The 18,779-nt window shown below is 40.5% G+C and overlaps 1 pseudogene; it reads right to left on the reverse strand.

Annotated features, from left to right (window-relative positions):
- Positions 1-1,604: 1,604 nt before the first annotated feature.
- Positions 1,605-18,779, reverse strand: part of LOC147971947 (uncharacterized) — a 40,378-nt pseudogene continuing 23,203 nt past the window's right edge.

The following is an 18,779-nucleotide window of genomic DNA, read 5'->3' on the forward strand; positions in this document are numbered from 1 at the left end:
CACTCCAAAGTCACTAATAGCGGAGAACAAACGAAGAGATTATTGTCGAAACCACCTCAAAGTTATTCTTTCTGACTGATCTATTCAAGAGTCCGTAGTAAAATAACACAAAGCTATTCTTTACGTTCGATCTATCCTAGAGTTCGTACTAGAATAACACCTTAAGATGCAAATAAACCAAAACCCTAATGTCACCTAGATACTCCAATGTCACCTCAAGTATCCGTGGGTATGATTATACGATATGCATCACACAATCTCAGATTCATCTATTCAAACCAACACAAAGTACTTCAATGAGTGCCCCAAAGTTTCTACCGGAGAGTCAAGACGAAAACGTGTGCCAACCCCTATGCATAGATTCCCAAGGTCACGGAACCCGCAAGTTGATCACCAAAACATACATCAAGTGAATCAATAGAACCCCATTGTCACCACGGGTATCCCACGCAAGACATACATCAAGTGTTCTCAAATCCTTAAAGACTCAATCCGATAAGATAACTTCGAAGGGAAAACTCAATCCATTACAAGAGAGTAGAGGGGGAGAAACATCATAAAATCCAACTATAATAGCAAAGCTCGTGATACATCAAGATCATTCCGAATCAAGAACATGAGAGAGAGAGATCAAACACATAGCTACTGGTATGTACCCTCAGCCCCGAGGGTGAACTACTCCCTCCTCTTCATGGAGAGCGCCGGGATGATGAAGATGGCCACCGGTGATGGATCCCCCCTCCGGCAGGGTGCCGGAACAGGGTCCCTATTGGTTTTTGGTGGCTACAGAGGCTTGCGGCGGTGGAACTCCCGATCTAGGTTATGTTATGGAAGTTTGGGTATATATAAGAGGTGTTGGCGTCGGGAACAAGTCAGGGAGGTCTCCGAGGTGGCCACGAGGTAGGGGGCGCGCCCAGGGGGTAGGGCGCACCCCCACCCTCGTGGGTGCCTCGGGACTCTTCTGGCCCATCTCCAATACTTCGCGGGCTTCTTCTGGTCCAAAAATAAGCTCCATGAATTTTCAGGTCAATTGGACTCCGTTTGGTTTTCCTTTTCTGCGATACTCAAAACAAGGGAAAAACAGAAACTGACACTGGGCTCTGGGTCAATAGGTTAGTCCCAAAAATCATATAAAATAGCATATAAATGCATGTAAAACATCCTATATCGATAATATAATAGCATGGAACAATAAAAAATTATAGATACATTGGAGACGTATTAGATGCCACAAAGCGCTTGTGTAGTACCCTAGTTCTTGATGATTGATACAAGTTCAAAAGCTTTAAGCACTTTCATATCATTTTTAAATTGCTAGCCTCTTTGGTATCAACCATCGCTCACTCTCATCTTTAGACTTGAAGCATACTTCAATTATACATCCAAATCCCGTGGGAGTACTTTCTCATGTTCTCCTACACATAAGTCCAAATACATTCCTCAAAACAACCACCTTACCTACTTATCATGGTATTTTCATAGTCATTCTGATATATATCGCCATGCAACTGTCACCATCATTTTACATTACAGTAAGACGCTGATAGATCTTGTGTGCGACGCTAGGGAGTTGTAGCCCGATACTGCTACCTAAACACCTTGGACTAAATTTTGTGGCAACGGCTGCAGAGCTTCTTCACACTCAACTGAACCGTGGAGGGAACTTTCTCCACGACATATTTAGAAATAAACCCCAGCCCTTTGTGGGCGTGCATGATCATACTCCTGCTTTGCGGGTTGCACTCACCTTTTCTCCCGACACAATTCCTTTCAGCATCTTCATAACTACTATTGTCATATACGGCGCCCAACGTAAGGCGCTCGAGCGAGGTTGCATTCTCGAGAATATGGCAGGTTAGTTCGACCATGCTCTTTGCGGAGCAGAAGCCCATTATCCTGATAGTCTTGATGTTGCAATGGTGATGTCCTGATATCCATCTCATGTTCGAGTCCCCGTCAGAAATCAATTCATGCTTTACTCAAGTCTGTGATACCTGCATCCATAGAAACAACGCACACGTGATAACCTACAAGTATAGGGGATCGCAACAGTTTTCGAGGGTAGAGTATTCAACCCAAATTTATTGATTCGACACAAGGGGAGCCAAAGAATATTCTCAAGTATTAGCAGTTGAGTTGTCAATTCAACCACACCTGGATAACTTAGTATCTGCAGCAAAGTATTTAGTAGCAAATTAATATGGAAGTAACGGTAACGGTAGCAAAAGTAATATTTTTTAGGTTTTGTAATGATTGTATAATAGCAATGGAAAAGTAAATAAGCGAAGAACAATATATGGAAAGCTCGTAGGCATTGGATCGATGATGGAGAATTATGCCGGATGCGGTTCATCATGTAACAGTCATAACATAGGGTGACACAGAACTAGCTCCAATTCATCAATGTAATGTAGGCATGTATTCCGAATATAGTCATACGTGCTTATGGAAAAGAACTTGCATAACATCTTTTGTCCTACCCTCCCATGGTAGCGGGGTCCTAATGGAAACTAAGGGATATTAAGGCCTCCTTTTAATAGAGTACCGGAAAAAGCATTAGCACATAGTGAATACATGAACTCCTCAAACTATGGTCATCACCGGGAGTGGTCCCAATTATTGTCACTTCGGGGTTGCTGGATCATAACACATAGTAGGTGACTATAGACTTGCAAGATAGGATCAAGAACTCACATATATTCATGAAAACATAATAGGTTCAGATCTGAAATCATGGTACTCGGGCCCTAGTGACAAGCATTAAGCATAGCAAAGTCATATCAACATCAATCTCAGAACACAGTGGATACTAGGGATCAAACCCTAACAAAACTAACTCGATTACATGATAGATCTCATCCAACCCATCACCGTCCAGCAAGCCTACGATGGAATTACTCAAGCACGACGATGAGCATCATGAAATTGGTGATGGAGGATGGTTGATGATGACGACGGCGACGAATCCCCCTCTCCGGAGCCCCGAACGGACTCCAGATCAGCCCTCCTGAGAGGTTTTAGGGCTTGGCGGCGGCTCCATATCGTAAAACGTGATGAATCCTTCTCTCTGATTTTTTTTCTCCCCGAAAGTGAATATATGGAGTTGGAGTTGAGGTCGGTGGAGCGTCAGGGGGCCCATGAGGCAGGGGGCGCGCCCCCCACCCTCGTGGACAGGGTGTGGGCCCCCTGATGTGGATTTTTCTTCCAGTATTTTTTATATTTTCCAAAAAGATGTTCCGTGGAGTTTCAGGTCATTCCGAGAACTTTTGTTTCTGTACATAAATAACACCATGGAAAGTCTGCTGAAAACAGCGTCAGTCCGGGTTAGTTCCATTCAAATCATGCAAGTTAGAGTCCAAAACAAGGGCAAAAGTGTTTGGAAAAGTAGATACGACGGAGATGTATCAACTCCCCCAAGCTTAAACCTTTGCTCTTCCTCAAGCAATTCAGTTGATAAACTGAAAGTGATAAAGAAAAACTTTTACAAACTCTGTTTGCTCTTGTTGTTGTAAATATGTAAAGCTAGCATTCAAGTTTTCAGCAAAGATTATTACTAAGCACATGCACAATAACTCTTAGGTCTCATGTTTACTCATATCAATGGCATAATCAACTAGCGAGCAATAATAATAAATCTCGAATGATAGCACTTTCTCAAAACAATCATGATATGATATAATAAGATGGTATCTCGCTAGTCCTTTCTGAGACCACAAAACATAAATGCAGAGCACCTTTAAAGATCAAGGACTGACTAGACATTGTAATTCATGGTAAAAGAGATCCAATCATAGTCATACACAATATAAATTAATAGTAATAAATGCAAATGACGGCAGTGCTCTCTAGCTAGTGCTTTTTAATAAGAAGGTGATGACTCAACATGAAAGTAAATAGATGGGCCCTTCGCAGAGGGAAGCAGGGATTTGTAGAGGTGCCAGAGCTCGATTTTGAAATAGAGATAAATAATATTTTGAGCGGCATACTTTCATTGTCAACCTAACAACCAAGAGATGGCGATATCTTCCATGCTATACACATTATAGGCAGTTCCCAAACAGAATGGTAAAGTTTATACTCCCCCTCCACCAACAAGCATCAATCCATGGCTTGCTCGAAACAACGAGTGCCTCCAACTAGCAACAGTCCCAGGGGGAGTTTTGTTTGGAATTATTTTGATTTAGTTTGCATAAAGCATGGGACTGGGCATCCCGGTGACCAGCCATTTTCTCGTGAGTGAGGAGCGGAGTCCACTCCTCTTGAGAATAACCCACCTAGCATGGAAGATACGGACAGCCCTAGTTGATACATGAGCTATTCGAGCATACAAAACAGAATTTCATCTGAAGGTTTAGAGTTTGGCACATACAAATTTATTTGGAACGGCAGGTAGATACCGCATATAGGAAGGTATAGTGGACTCATATGGAATAACTTTGGGGTTTAAGGGATTGGATGCACAAGCAGTATTCCCGCTTAGTACAAGTGTAGGCTAGCAAAAGATTGGGAAGAGACCGGCTAGAGAGCGACAACAGTCATGAACATGCATTAAAATTAATAAACATTGAGTACAAGCATGAGTAGGATATAATCCACCATGAACATAAATATCGTGAAGGCTATGTTGATTTGTTTCAACTACATGTGTGAACATGTGCCAAGTCGAGTCACTTAAATCATTCAAAGGAGGATACCACCCCACTATACCACATCGCAACCATTTTAATAGCATGTTGGCACGCAAGGTAAACCATTATAACTCATAGCTAATCAAGCATGGCACGAGCAACTATGATCTCTAATTGTCATTGCAAACATGTTTATTCATAACAGGCTGAATCAGGAACGATGAACTAATCATATTTACAAAAACAAGAGAGGTCGAGTTCATACCAGCTTCTCTCATCTCAGTCAGTCCATCATATATCGTCATAATTGCCTTTCACTTGCATGACTGAACGATGTGAATAATAACAAGAGTGCACGTGCATTGGACTAAGCTGGAATTTGCAAGCATTCAATAAACAGGAGAAGACAAGGCAATATGGGCTCTTGGTTAAATCAACAATAATGCATATAAGAGCCACTTCAACAATTTAATCATGGTCTTCTCCTATCGACCCCCAAAGAAAAGAAAAGAAATAAAACTATTTACATGGGAAAGCTCCCAACAAGCAAAAGAAGAACAGGAAATCTTTTGGGTTTTCTTTTTAATTATTACTACTACAACAAGAAAAGTAAACTAACTAAAAACTACACTATTTTTTTGTTTTTCTTAAAGTTTATCAAACACACAAGAAGAAAGCATAAAAAGGAAAAATAAACTATCATGGATAGTACAGTGAAAGAGTATGAGCACTGACATCTAGCAATGAGTGTGTAAACATAAATGTACTATCGGCGGGAAATACGTACTCCCCCAAGCTTAGGCTTTTGGCCTAAGTTGGTTTATTGCCACGGATGGCCCGGTGGATATCCATAGTTGTAGTTGGGGTCGTACTAAGATGCAGAGGACTCTGACTGCCACTTGGTTGGCAATCATCTCCAGATCCTACTGGTAGTTAGATTGTCGTGGAAGCTCAAATTGTGGTTCCGGCTCCTGCTCTGTGGCTGAAGTAGGGTTCTGGTAGGCGTGAATGGCCGCTAGCGGAACGAGATACAGACCTGCAGATAAATCAAACAAGGAAGGATCAGGCAAGGTGATAGTCTCAGGGTGATGTTTATCAAAGAACAATTTGTATTTAAGCGCTCCTTCCCTATTCTTAACAATAAAGTCATGCGCTACCATACTCTTATAATCTAAATAAGCAGTGGGCAGCAATTTTTCTTCTTTTTCGTAGTGCCTAATAGGTATGTTATAATGTGCAGCAATGCGTGAAGCATAAATACCTCCAAAGATGGGGCCCTTTGTACGGTTCAAACTTAACCATTTAGCAATAATACCGCCCATACTAACAGTGTTATCGCAAAATAAACCATGGAACAAAATGATAATATCAGGAACACTAAGGTTTCCACAGTTTCCGCGACCAATTAAGCAACGACTAGCAAATATGGCAAAATAGCGTAAAACAGGAAAATGTATGCTAGTGATTCTTGCATCGGAAACCTTCCTAGTTTCCCCTACAGTAATAGTGTCAATAAACCCATCCACATCTTCATGATGTGGTTCATCTAAACTACCCTCAAAAGGTATTTTGCAAACCTTGCAAAATTCATCTAGTGGCATCTTCTTAACAACATCATATAAATGAAACTCTACTGAAGGAGGTGTTTCCTTAGGATAATAGTAGAAGTTTTGCACAAAAGTATTGGTGAGTAAGAGATACTGATTGCATTGGTCGCGGAGGAAGTCGGTGAGGCCTGCATTCTCAGCCAATTCATAAAAATCATCATAAATCCCGGCTGCTCTCAAGAAATCATTGGAAGGCCATTCACACGGCCGAACCTCCGCTGTGCGAGGCAAATTATATTTGGGCCTCTGTGCTTCTTCACTTTGCTTTTCCTTCGAGCTTCGGCTCGATGAGCCCCTTAAAAGTCTCTTCATTATTTTCTGAAAATTTCTGAAATTTTTAGCAACTTCAAAATAAAAGTGAACCAAGCTCAACAAAATTGATAGCAACTACTCCTACAAGTGCCTAGAGACTATATCATGCATTAGAACTACTTGGAACCATATAAATTTGACATGCAAGCTCAAGAACATGGTCACCTAGGCAGCACAAATTTGCAATGAATAAAGCACTAGAACAAAAACTAATTGGACCAATGGAGGAGTCACAGACCAAGGAACAATCCCCCCCAAGCAGTTTTGTGAGAGGTGCTTTGAGCAAGGAGATCGAAAATCGCAGCAAAATGAGCTAGAACTCGTGCTTGAGCTGGATGGTGATTTTTTTTGGGAGGAAGAAGAAGTGTGTGGGTGCAGGAATAAGTGGAGGGGAGCCACCATGGGCCCACGAGGCAGGGGGCGCGCCCTGGACCCTCGTGGCCAGGTGCTTGCTCCCCTTGTCGTGTTCTCAGTGCCAGATATTCTCAAATATTCCAAAAAAATCATATTCCATTTTCAGGGCATTTGGAGAACTTTTATTTTCGGGGTATTTTTATATTGCACAGATAATTCAGAAAACAGACAGAAAAATACTATTTTTACTTTATTTCAACTAAATAACAGAAAGTAGAAAGAGGGTACAGAAGGTTGTGCCTTCTAGATTCATCCATCTCATGCTCATCAAAAGGAATCCACTAACAAGGTTGATCAAGTCTTGTTAACAAACTCATTCCGAATAACATGGAACCGGAGAAATTTCGAATAACACTATGTTACCTCAACGAGGATATGCACATCCCCAATAATAAGAATATCATATTTCTTCTTGACACTAGGAAGAGGAAATTCAAAACCTCCAAAAATTATCGATGGAATTTCTCCAATAGAGTTGATACTGTGGACTTGAGGTTGTTTCCTCGGAAAGTGTACCGTATGCTCATTACCATTAACATGAAAAGTGGCATTGCCTTTGTTGCAATCAATAACAGCCCCTACAGTATTCAAAAAAGGTCTTCCAAGAATAATAGACATACTATCGTCCTCGGGAATATCAAGAATAACGAAGTCCGTTAAAATAGTAACGTTTGCAACCACAACAGGCACATCCTCACAAATACCGACAGGTATAGCAGTTGATTTATCAGCCATTTGCAAGGATATTTCAGTGGATGTCAACTTATTCAAATCAAGTCTATGATATAAAGAGAGAGTCATAACACTAACACCGGCTCCAAGATCACATAAAGCAGTTTTAACATAGTTTCTTTTAATGGAGCACGGTATAGTGGGTACTCCTGGATATCCAAGTTTCTTTGGTATTCCACCCTTAAAAGTATAATTAGCAAGCATGGTGGAAATTTCAGCTTCCGGTATCTTTCTTTTATTAGTAACAATTTCTTTCATATACTTAGCATAAGGTTTTATTTTGAGCATATCAGTTAGTCGCATACACAGAAAGATAGGTCTAATCATTTCAGCAAAGTGCTCAAAATCCTCATCATCCTTTTTCTTGAATGGTTTGGGAGGAAAAGGCATGGGTTTCTGAACCCATAGTTCTCTTTCTTTACCGTGCTTCCTAGCAACAAAGTCTCTTTTATCATAACATTGATTCTTTTATTGTGGGTTATCAAGATCAACAGCAGGTTCAATTTCTACATCATTATCATTGCTAGGTTGAGCATCATCATGAACATTATCGTTAACATTTTCACTAGGTTCATGTTCATTACCAGATTGTGTTTCAGCATCAGAAATAGATATATCAGTTAGATTCTCAGGTGGTTCAGCAATAGGTTCACTAGAAGCATGCAAAGTCCTATCATTTTTCTTTTTCTTCTTTTTAGAAGGACTAGGTGCATCAATATTATTTCTCTAAGAATCCTGCTCAATTCTCTTAGGGTGGCCTTCAGGATACAAAGGTTCCTGAGTCATTTTACCAGTTCTAGTAGCCACTCTAACAGCATAATCATTATTCTTACTATTTAATTCATTGAACAAATCATTTTGAGCTTTAAGTACTTGTTCTACTTGAGTGGTAACCATAGAAGCATGTTTAGTAATGATTTTAATTTCACCTTTAACTCTAGACATATAATCACCCAAGTGTTCAAGCGTATCAGAATTGTATTTCAATTGTCTACCAAAATAAGCATTGAAGTTTTCTTGTTTGACAATAAAATTATCAAACTCTTCTAAGCATTGTCTAGCAGACTTATAGTGAGGAATATCACCTTCATCAAATCTATAGCCCTGTGTCAGGTTATCAAGACCATGAGTTTCTTCAATAGGTAATCGATTAAGATCATATGTTTCTTCAACAAGCGGTAAATTAAGACCATGTATTTCTTCAATAGGAGGTAAATTCTTAACATCTTCAGCTTTTATACCTTTTTCTTTCATAGATTTCTTTGCCTCTTGCATATCTTCAGGACTGAGAAATAGAACACCTCTCTTCTTCGGAGTTGGTTTAGGAATAGGCTCAGGAATTGGCTCTGGAGCTGGCTCCGTAAGTGTCCAATTATTTTCATTTGTCAACATATTATTCTATAGAATTTCAGCTTCATCCGATGTTCTTTCCCTGAAAACAGAACCAGCACAACTATCCAGGTAATCTCTCGAAGCATCGGTTAGTCCATTATAAAAGATATCAAGTATTTCAGTTTTCTTAAGAGGATGATCAGGCAAAGCATTAAGTAATTGGAGAAGCCTCCCCCAAGCTTGTGGGAGACTCTCTTCTTCAATTTGCACAAAGTTGTATATTTCCCTTAAAGCAGCTTGTTTCTTATGAGTAGGGAAATATTTAGCAGAGAAGTAATAAATCATATCCTGGGGACTATGCACACAACCAGGATCAAGAGAATTAAACCATATCTTAGCATCACCCTTTAATGAGAACGGAAATATTTTAAGGATATAAAGATAGCGAGATTTCTCATCATTAGTGAACAGGGTGGCTATATCATTTAATTTAGTAAGATGTGCCACAATAGTTTCAGATTCATAGCCATGAAAAGGATTAGATTCAACCAAAGTGATTATATCAAGATCAACAGAGAATTCATAATCCTTATCAGTAACACAGATAGGTGAAGTAGCAAAAGCAGGGCCAGGTTTCATTCTAGCATTAAGAGATTGCTGCTTCCATTTAGCTAATAACCTCTTGAGCTTGTATCTATCTTTGCAAGCTAAAATAGCTAGAGCAGCTTCTTTTTCAAAAACATAACCCTCAGGAACAACAGGAGAGTCTTCGTCATCACTTTCATCAATGTTATCAGTTTCAATAATTTCATTCTCTCTAACCCTAGCAAGTTGTTCATCAAGAAATTCACCAAGTGGCACAGTAGTATCAAGCATAGAAGTAGTTTCATCATAAGTATCATGCATAGCAGAAGTGGCATCATCAATAACATGCGACATATCAGAACGAATAGCAGAAGCAGGTTTAAGTGTCGCAAGCTTACTCAAAACAGAAGGTGAATCAAGTGCAGAGCAGATGGCAGTTCCTTACCTCCCCTCGTAGTTGACGGATAGATTTTTGTTTTCTCATCTTTCAAGTTCTTCATAGTGACCAGCAGATATAAATCCCAAGTGACTCAAAGAATAGAGCTATGCTCCACGGCAACGGCGCCAGAAAATAGTCTTGATAACCCACAAGTATAGGGGATCGCAATAGTTTTCGAGGGTAGAGTATTCAACCCAAATTTATTGATTCGACACAAGGGGAGCCAAAGAATGTTCTCAAGTATTAGCAGTTGAGTTGTCAATTCAACCACACCTGGATAACTTAGTATCTGTAGCAAAGTATTTAGTAGCGAAGTAATATGGAAGTAACAGTAACGGTAGCAAAAGTAATATTTTTTTGGGTTTTGTAATGATTGTAACAATGGCAACGGAAAAGTAAATAAGCGAAGAACAATATATGGAAAGCTTGTAGGCATTGGATCGGTGATGGAGAATTATGCCGGATGCGGTTCATCATGTAACAGTCATAACATAGGGTGACACAGAACTAGCTCCAATTCATCAATATAATGTAGGCATGTATTCCGAATATAGCCATACATGCTTATGGAAAAGAACTTGCATGACATCTTTTGTCCTACCCTCCCGTGGCAGCGGGGTCCTAATGGAAACTAAAGGATATTAAGGCCTCCTTTTAATAGAGTACCAGAACAAGCATTAGCACATAGTGAATACATGAACTCCTCAAACTATGGTCATCACCGGGAGTGGTCCCGATTATTGTCACTTCGGGGTTGCCGGATCATAACACATAGTAGGTGACTATAGACTTTCAAGATAGGATCAAGAACTCACATATATTCATGAAAACATAATAGGTTCAGATCTGAAATCATGGCACTCGGGCCCTAGTGACAAGCATTAAGCATAGCAAAGTCATAGCAACATCAATCTCAGAACATAGTGGATACTAGGGATCAAACCCTAACAAAACTAACTCGATTATATGATAGATCTCATCCAACCCATCACCGTCCAGCAAGCCTACGACGGAATTACTCAAGCACAGCTGTGAGCATCATGAAGTTGGTGATGGAGGATTGTTGATGATGATGACGGCGACGAATTCCCCTCTCCGGAGCCCCGAATGGACTCCAGATCAGCCCTCCCGAGAGGTTTTAGGGCTTGGCGGCGGCTCTGTATCGTAAAACGCAATGAATCCTTCTCTCTGATTTTTTTCTCCCCGAAAGTGAATATATAGAGTTGGAGTCCAGGTCGGTGGAGCATCAGGGGGCCCACGAGGAAGGGGGCGCGCCCCCCACCCTCGTGGACAGGGTGTCGGCCCCCTGACGTGGATTTTTCTTCCAGTATTTTTAATATTTTCCAAAAAGATGTTCCGTGGAGTTTCAGGTCATTCCGAGAACTTTTGTTTCTGCACATAAATAACACCATGGAAAGTTTGCTGAACAGCGTTAGTCCGGGTTAGTTCAATTCAAATCATGCAAGTTAGAGTCCAAAACAAGGGGAAAAGTGTTTGGAAAAGTAGATACGACGGAGACGTATCAACACGCTAGAGTTAAATGGATCAACGGCATGCGGAGACTAGATATCATAGTTGAAAGCTAGAGGAGAAGTGACTTACACCCAAGACAAAGTCCTCCAGGACAGGGCAGGCATCCAGAAAATAAGCTAGAGAAAAACAATTATAGGGTGGGGAAAAGCCCCCCATCTCTCCATCATCAAGAAAAATCTGCAGGTTCTTGAGATAGAGGAGTTTGACAGCTAAGAGTGGTGTACTGAACATCTGCATATAGATGAATAGGTCTAGGTTAAATACTTTCTTCACTAAAAAAGGTTGAACATATTCCATGCATATAACACAACTACTACTACCTGAATCGTGTGTGCGTCTGACAATCAAATGTAATGTTAGCCATCCTTTCATCAAAACAACAAAGGAAAAAACTGAAGTTTGAGAATGTACCTCTTTAGCCGAACATAGCTGAGGAATTCAAGATTTGGCATAATGAATGGAAGATTAGAACAAGCATAATGAACAAGGTTAGATTCATCGACATCCAGCATGTGTAGTTCTTTCACTTGCAATAAATCTCCAACTGGAGGTTTCTCTAGGGTGCTATCAATGTAAACAATGCAAACATTTGGAGCTTTATTCTCCATCACTTCCAGAGCTGTGCAACGAAACACTGTCAGGCAGTTGAACCGATGTAGCAGGGAAGGTATCTTGAGGCAGATGATATTGTCACAACGATTCAGATTCAGGTCCTCCATAGCAAGAGAGTTGGAAAGAAGGTGCCCTAACTCATCTCCCGTAATATGCACCTGATACAGTTGCAGCCTCGTCAAGCAACCAAGTCCCGCTGTGGGATGGAAGGCACAACGGTTGAGGTAAAGATGTCGAATCGATTTTCCACTCCCATTGAGTAAAACTGAGCATGGGAAGTCGTAATTAACTGTGTTGCATCATGCAGGCATTGAAAGTATGACTTCTTTAATCCCTGGAGTAATAGAAATCTCAAGCCACCTGTTGAGATAACTGTTGTTGAAAAAAGAACCACAGTAACGAAGCTTGAATGCCTTCACACCGCCCGAGTGTTTTTTCATAATGTGCTCAACTCTGTTGGTGAAAATCCGCCCCAGTTCATCTCTTCCACATGCATTTCCAATCAGGCCCAATGTTTCCCTATTTAGGGTGAGGTGGGGATGGCATCTCCAGGAGCTCCAAAATGTTTGAGATACACAGCCAGCTCGAGCAGCATCAGTCAGTGGCAGCAGGGACAATATATCCTGTGAACACAAGAGCGGGAGAAAAGTTAACACTAGAATTGTATAGGCAAGTGGATCCTTTTACACAAGATTGATATATGAATTGCCTCTATTGTCCTAATTTTCAGAATTTTTGGAGTTAGAGAAGTATACGAAGTCTACAGATTACCACAGACTGTTCTGTTTTTGACAGATTTTATTTTCTATGTGTTGTTTGCTTATTTTGATGAACCTATGGGTAGTATCGGGGGTATGAACCATAGAGAAGTTGGAATACAGTAGATATAACACCAATATAAATTTAGAATGAGTTCACAACAGTACCTAAAGTGGTGATTTATTTTATTATACTAACAGATCTCACGAGTTTTCCGTTGAGTTTTGTGTTGTGAAGTTTTCAAGTTTTGGGTAAGATTTGATGGGCTATGGAATAAGGAGTGGCAAGAGCCTAAGCTTGGGGATGCCCAAGGCACCCCAAGGTAATATTTAAGGACAACCAAACATCTAAGCTTGGGGATGCCCCGGATGGCATCCCCTCTTTCGTCTTCTATCCGTCGGTAAATTTACTTGAGGCTATATTCTTATTCACCACATCATATGTGTTTTGCTTGGAGCGTCTTGTATGATATGAGTATTTGCTTTTTAGTTTGACACCATCATCCTTGATGTACACACCTTTTGAGAGGGACATGCATGAATCATGAATTTATTAGAATACTCTATGTGCTTCACTTATATCTTTTGAGCTAGGCAGTTTGCCCTAGTGCTTCACTTATATCTTTTTAGAGCACGGTGGTGGCTTTATTTTATAGAAATTGATGAACTCTCATGCTTCACTTATATTATTTTGAGAGTCTTTAAACAACATGGTAGTTTGTTTAGGTTATGAATTTAGTCCTAATATGTCCTAATATGATGGGCATCCAAGAGGGATATAATAAAAACTTTCATATAAAGAGCATTGAATACTATGAGAAGTTTGATTCCTTGCATATTGTTTTGAGATATAAAGATGGTGATATTAGAGTCATGCTAGTGAGTAATTGTAGATTGGTAGAAATACTTGTGTTAAAGTTTATGATTCCTGTAGCACGCATATGTATGGTGAACCGTTATGTGATGAAGTCGGAGCATGATTTATTCTTTGATTGTCTTCCTTATGAGTGACGGTCAGGGACGAGCGATGGTCTTTTCCTACTAATCTATCCCACTAGGAGCATGCGTGTAGTACTTTGTTTCGATAGCTAATAAATTTTTGCAATAAGTATGTGAGTTCTTTATGACTAATGTTGAGTCCATGGATTATACGCATGCTCACCCTTCCACCATTGCTAGCCTCTCCAGTACCGTGCAACTTTCGCCGATGCATTAAACCAACCATATACCTTCCTTTCCTCAAAATAGTCACCATACCTACCTATTATGGCATTTCCATAGCCATTATGAGATATATTGTCATGCAACTTCCACCGTTCTGTTTTATTATGACACATATCATCATTGTCATATTGCTTTGCATGATCATGTAGTTGGCATAGTATCGGTGGCAAGGCCACCGTTCATATTTTTTATACATGTCACTCTTGATCATTGCACATCCCGGTACACCGCCGGAGGCATTCATATAGATTTTCAAGATCATAAGAAGTATCATTATCTTCCCAATCATAATCATCACAACAAGCAATAGGCATAACGAGATCATCATCAAATGCATCATCTTCCACAATTATTTTTGATTCATTTTCATGAGGCACAACAATAATAGGAGCAACATTATTTGAGAGAGATACCTTTTTACCTCTCTTCCTTTTTCTTTTCTTCTTCTTCACCACATCATTTGTGGGTTCAATCCTCTTTTTGGAGCTCCTTATTAATGAGATTGGTTGAATAGAAGGCTCCTCCTTGTTACCTGATTCATCGTAAGAAATAATAGGAGAATATTGGGAAGTCTCCTCCCTTTCATTAGTGTTCTCTTCATCTTCTATTTGCTTTCTTTTCTTTATGTAATTGGCAATATAAGGATTTTCAATGCAATTCACCGCACAATACATATAAATTTCCTCTAGATCAAAATGAAGAACTCTATCAAGGGCAAATTTTGGAATATCCTTAGTTATACGTTTCATTTCTTCATAACCCAAGAGCAAACTAAGTTCATTATGATGTGCAAGGGAAATCAAGTCATCACAATTTTTGGACACGATACGATCATGAAACAATTTGCATTGGGTACTGAAATGATCATGTTCATTGCAAAGTTCACAAGTATGGCTAAGAAAGTTTAAATTTTCAGCACACGCATCTAGCCTTTCTTGCAACCATTTAGTTTCTAAACACTTATGCCTCTTGCAATATCTATCTTCCCTATTTGGTGTGTACGTGCAAACCCAATTCACTCCACAAAAATTGACATGTTTATAGGAGACATTTTCATCATAACTAATGCAATCATCATTAGTACTATGGATATTCAAGGAGTTCATACTAACAACATTGCAATCATGCTCATCATTCAAAGATTTAGTGCCAAACATTTTAATACATTCTTCTTCTAACACTTTGGCACAATTTTCCTTTCCATCATACTCACGAAAGATATTAAAAGACGAAGCGTATGAGACAAACTCAATTCCATTTTTTTTGTAGTTTTCTTTTATAAACTAAACTAGTGATAAAACACGAAACAAAAAGATTCGATTGCAAGATCTAAAGATATACCTTCAAGAACTCACCTCCCCGGCAACGGCGCCAGAAAAGAGCTTGATGTCTACTACACAACCTTCTTCTTGTAGACGTTGTTGGGCCTCCAAGTGCAGAGGTTTGTAGGACAGTAGCAAATTTCCCTCAAGTGGATGACCTAAGGTTTATCAATCCATGGGAGGTGTAGGTTGAAGATGGTCTCTCTCAAGCAACCCTGCAACATAATAACAAAGAGTCTCTTGTGTCCCCAACACACCCAATACAATGGTAAATTGTATAGGTGCACTATTTTGGCAAAGAGATGGTGATACAAGTGCAATATGGACGTTAGATATAGGTTTTTGTAATCTGGAAATATTAAAACAGCAAGGGAACAAGCGATAAAAGTGAGCGTAAACGGTATTGCAATGCTAGGAAACAAGGCCTAGGGTTCATAGTTCCACTAGTGCAAGTTCTCTCAACAATAACAACATAATTGGATCATATAACTATCCCTCAACATGCAACAAAGAGTCACTCCAAAGTCACTAATAGTGGAGAACAAACAAAGAGATTATGGTAGGGTACGAAACCACCTCAAAGTTATTCTTTCCAATCAATCCGTTGGGCTATTCCTATAAGTGTCACAAACAGCCCTAGAGTTCATACTAGAATAACACCTTAAGACACAAATCAACCAAAACCCTAATGTCACCTAGATACTCCAATGTCACCTCAAGTATCCGTGGGTATGATTATACGATATGCATCACACAATCTCAGATTCATCTATTCAACCAACACATAGAACCTCAAAGAGTTCCCCAAAGTTTCTACCGTAGAATCAAGACGAAAACGTGTGCCAACCCCTATGCATAAGTTCATGGGCGGAACCTGCAAGTTGATCACCAAAACATACATCAAGTGAGTCACGTGATATCCCATTGTCACCACAGATACGCACGACAAGACATACATCAAGTGTTCTCAAATCATTAAAGACTCAATCCGATAAGATTACTTCAAAGGGAAAACTCAATCCATTACAAGAGAGTAGAGGGGGAGAAACAACATAAGATCCAACTATAATAGCAAAGCTCGCGATACATCAAGATCGTGCCAAATCAAGAACACGAGAGAGAGATCAAACACATAGCTACTGGTACATACCCTCAGCCCCGAGGGTGAACTACTCCCTCCTCGTCATGGAGAGCAGCGGGATGATGAAGATGGCCACCGGTGAGGGTTCCCCCCTCCGGCAGGGTGCCGGAACAGGGTCCCGATTGGTTTTTGGTGGCTACAGAGGCTTGCGGCGGCGGAACTCCCGATCTATTCTGTTCCCCAAAGTTTTTAGGGTATATGGAGATATATAGGCGGAAGAAGTACGTCAGGGGAGCCACAAGGGGCCCATGAGGGTTGAGGCCGTGCCCTAGGGGGGTGGGCGTGCCCCCCTACCTCGTGGCTCCCTCATTTCTTTCCTGACATGCACTCCAAGTCTATCGGGTAGCTTTCCTTCCAAAAATAACTTCTCCAGAAGGTTTCATTCTGTTTCGACTCCGTTTGATATTCCTTTTCTTCGAAACACTAAAACAAGGGGAAAAACAGGAACTGGCACTGGGCTCTGGGTCAATAGGTTAGTCCCAAAAATAATATAAAAGTGTAAAATAAAGCCCATAAACATCCAAGATAGATAATATAATAGCATGGAACAATCAAAAATTATAGATACGTTGGAGACGTATCAGAGAGGTATCTCTGGGCCCTCTTGGTAATACACATCATAAGCTTGCAAGCAAATGACTAAGGAGTTAGTCACAAGATGATGTATTACAGAATGAGTAAAGAGACTTGCCGGTAACGAGATTGAACTAGGTATTGAGATACCGATGATCGAATCTCGGGCAAGTAACATACCGATGGACAAAGGGAATTACGTATGTTGTCATAACAGTTCCACCGATAAAGATTTTCGTAGAATATGTAGGAGCCAATATGGGCATCCAGGCTATTGATTATTGACCGGAGAGGTGTCTCGGTCATGTCTACATAGTTCTCGAACCCGTAGGGTCCGCATGCTTAACGTTCGTTGATGATATAGTGTTATATGAGTTATGTTTTGGTCACCAAATGTTGTTCGGAGTCCCGGATGAGATCACGGACATGACGAGGAGTCTCGAAATGGTCGAGAAGTAATGATTGATATATAGGATGGTGGTATTTGGACACCGAAACTGTTTCGGGACGTACCAGGAAGGAATCGGGTCACCGAAAGGGGTTCCGGGCACCCCTCACCCCCCCCCCCCCCCCCGGCAAGTTATGGGCCTTATGGGCCAAAGGAGGGGACAGACCAGCCCACAAGGGGGCTGGTGCGCCCCCTCCCTTGTTTGGCAAGCCCTAGGGAAGGAAAAGGGGGAGGGCTAGTGATAACCCACAAGTATAGGGGATAGTTTGTAGCCTTTTTCGATAAATAAGAGTGTCGAACCCAACGAGGAGCTAAAGGCATAACAAATATTCCCTCAAGTTCATTCGACCACCGATACAACTCTACTCACACTTAACGTTTTCTTTACCTAAAACAAGTATGAAACTATTTTGCAAGAACAAAACTACGAGTACTTTGTGAGAATAAAACTATGAATAAATTGCAAGGTAATAAAAGTAGATAGCTTTTGTCAACAAGAAAGTCATTTGTCCCTAGGTAATCGATAACAAGTATCGGTAATCATTCTTGTAATTTTATATGAGGGAGAGGCATGAGCTAACATACTTTCTCTACTTGGATCATATGCAGTTATGATTGGACCCCTAGCAAGCATCCGCAACTACTAAAGAACATTAAGGTCGTGAAACCCGACCATAGCATTAAGTATCAAGTCCTCTTTATCCCATAAGCAACAACCCACTTACTCGGGTTTAAGCTTTTGTCACTCTCGCAACCCACCATAAGCGAATCATGAACATATTGCAACACCCTACAGTGGGGGCCCCTCATGTTTGCACGAGACGGAGGGCATCGTAAGACATCACCATAAATAAAATATACAATCATACCAACCAAGATCATGATTAACCCATAGGAAAAAACGGATCTACTCAAACATCATAGGATAACCATAGATCATTGGGAAATAATATATGGAGTTGGGCACCATGTTTAAATAGAGATTACAGCGGAGAGAAGGGGTGTTACACCGCTGCATAGAGGGGGAGAGAGTTGGTGTTGACGGTAGCAAGATTGTTGATGTAGATCGTCGTCACGATCCTTGCCCAGGCGGCACTCCGGCGCCACCGGGAGAGAGGG

Source organism: Triticum urartu, chromosome 5A (assembly GCF_056163025.1).
Source record: "Triticum urartu cultivar PI428250 chromosome 5A, HENAU_Tu73, whole genome shotgun sequence".
Taxonomy (NCBI): domain Eukaryota; kingdom Viridiplantae; phylum Streptophyta; class Magnoliopsida; order Poales; family Poaceae; genus Triticum; species Triticum urartu.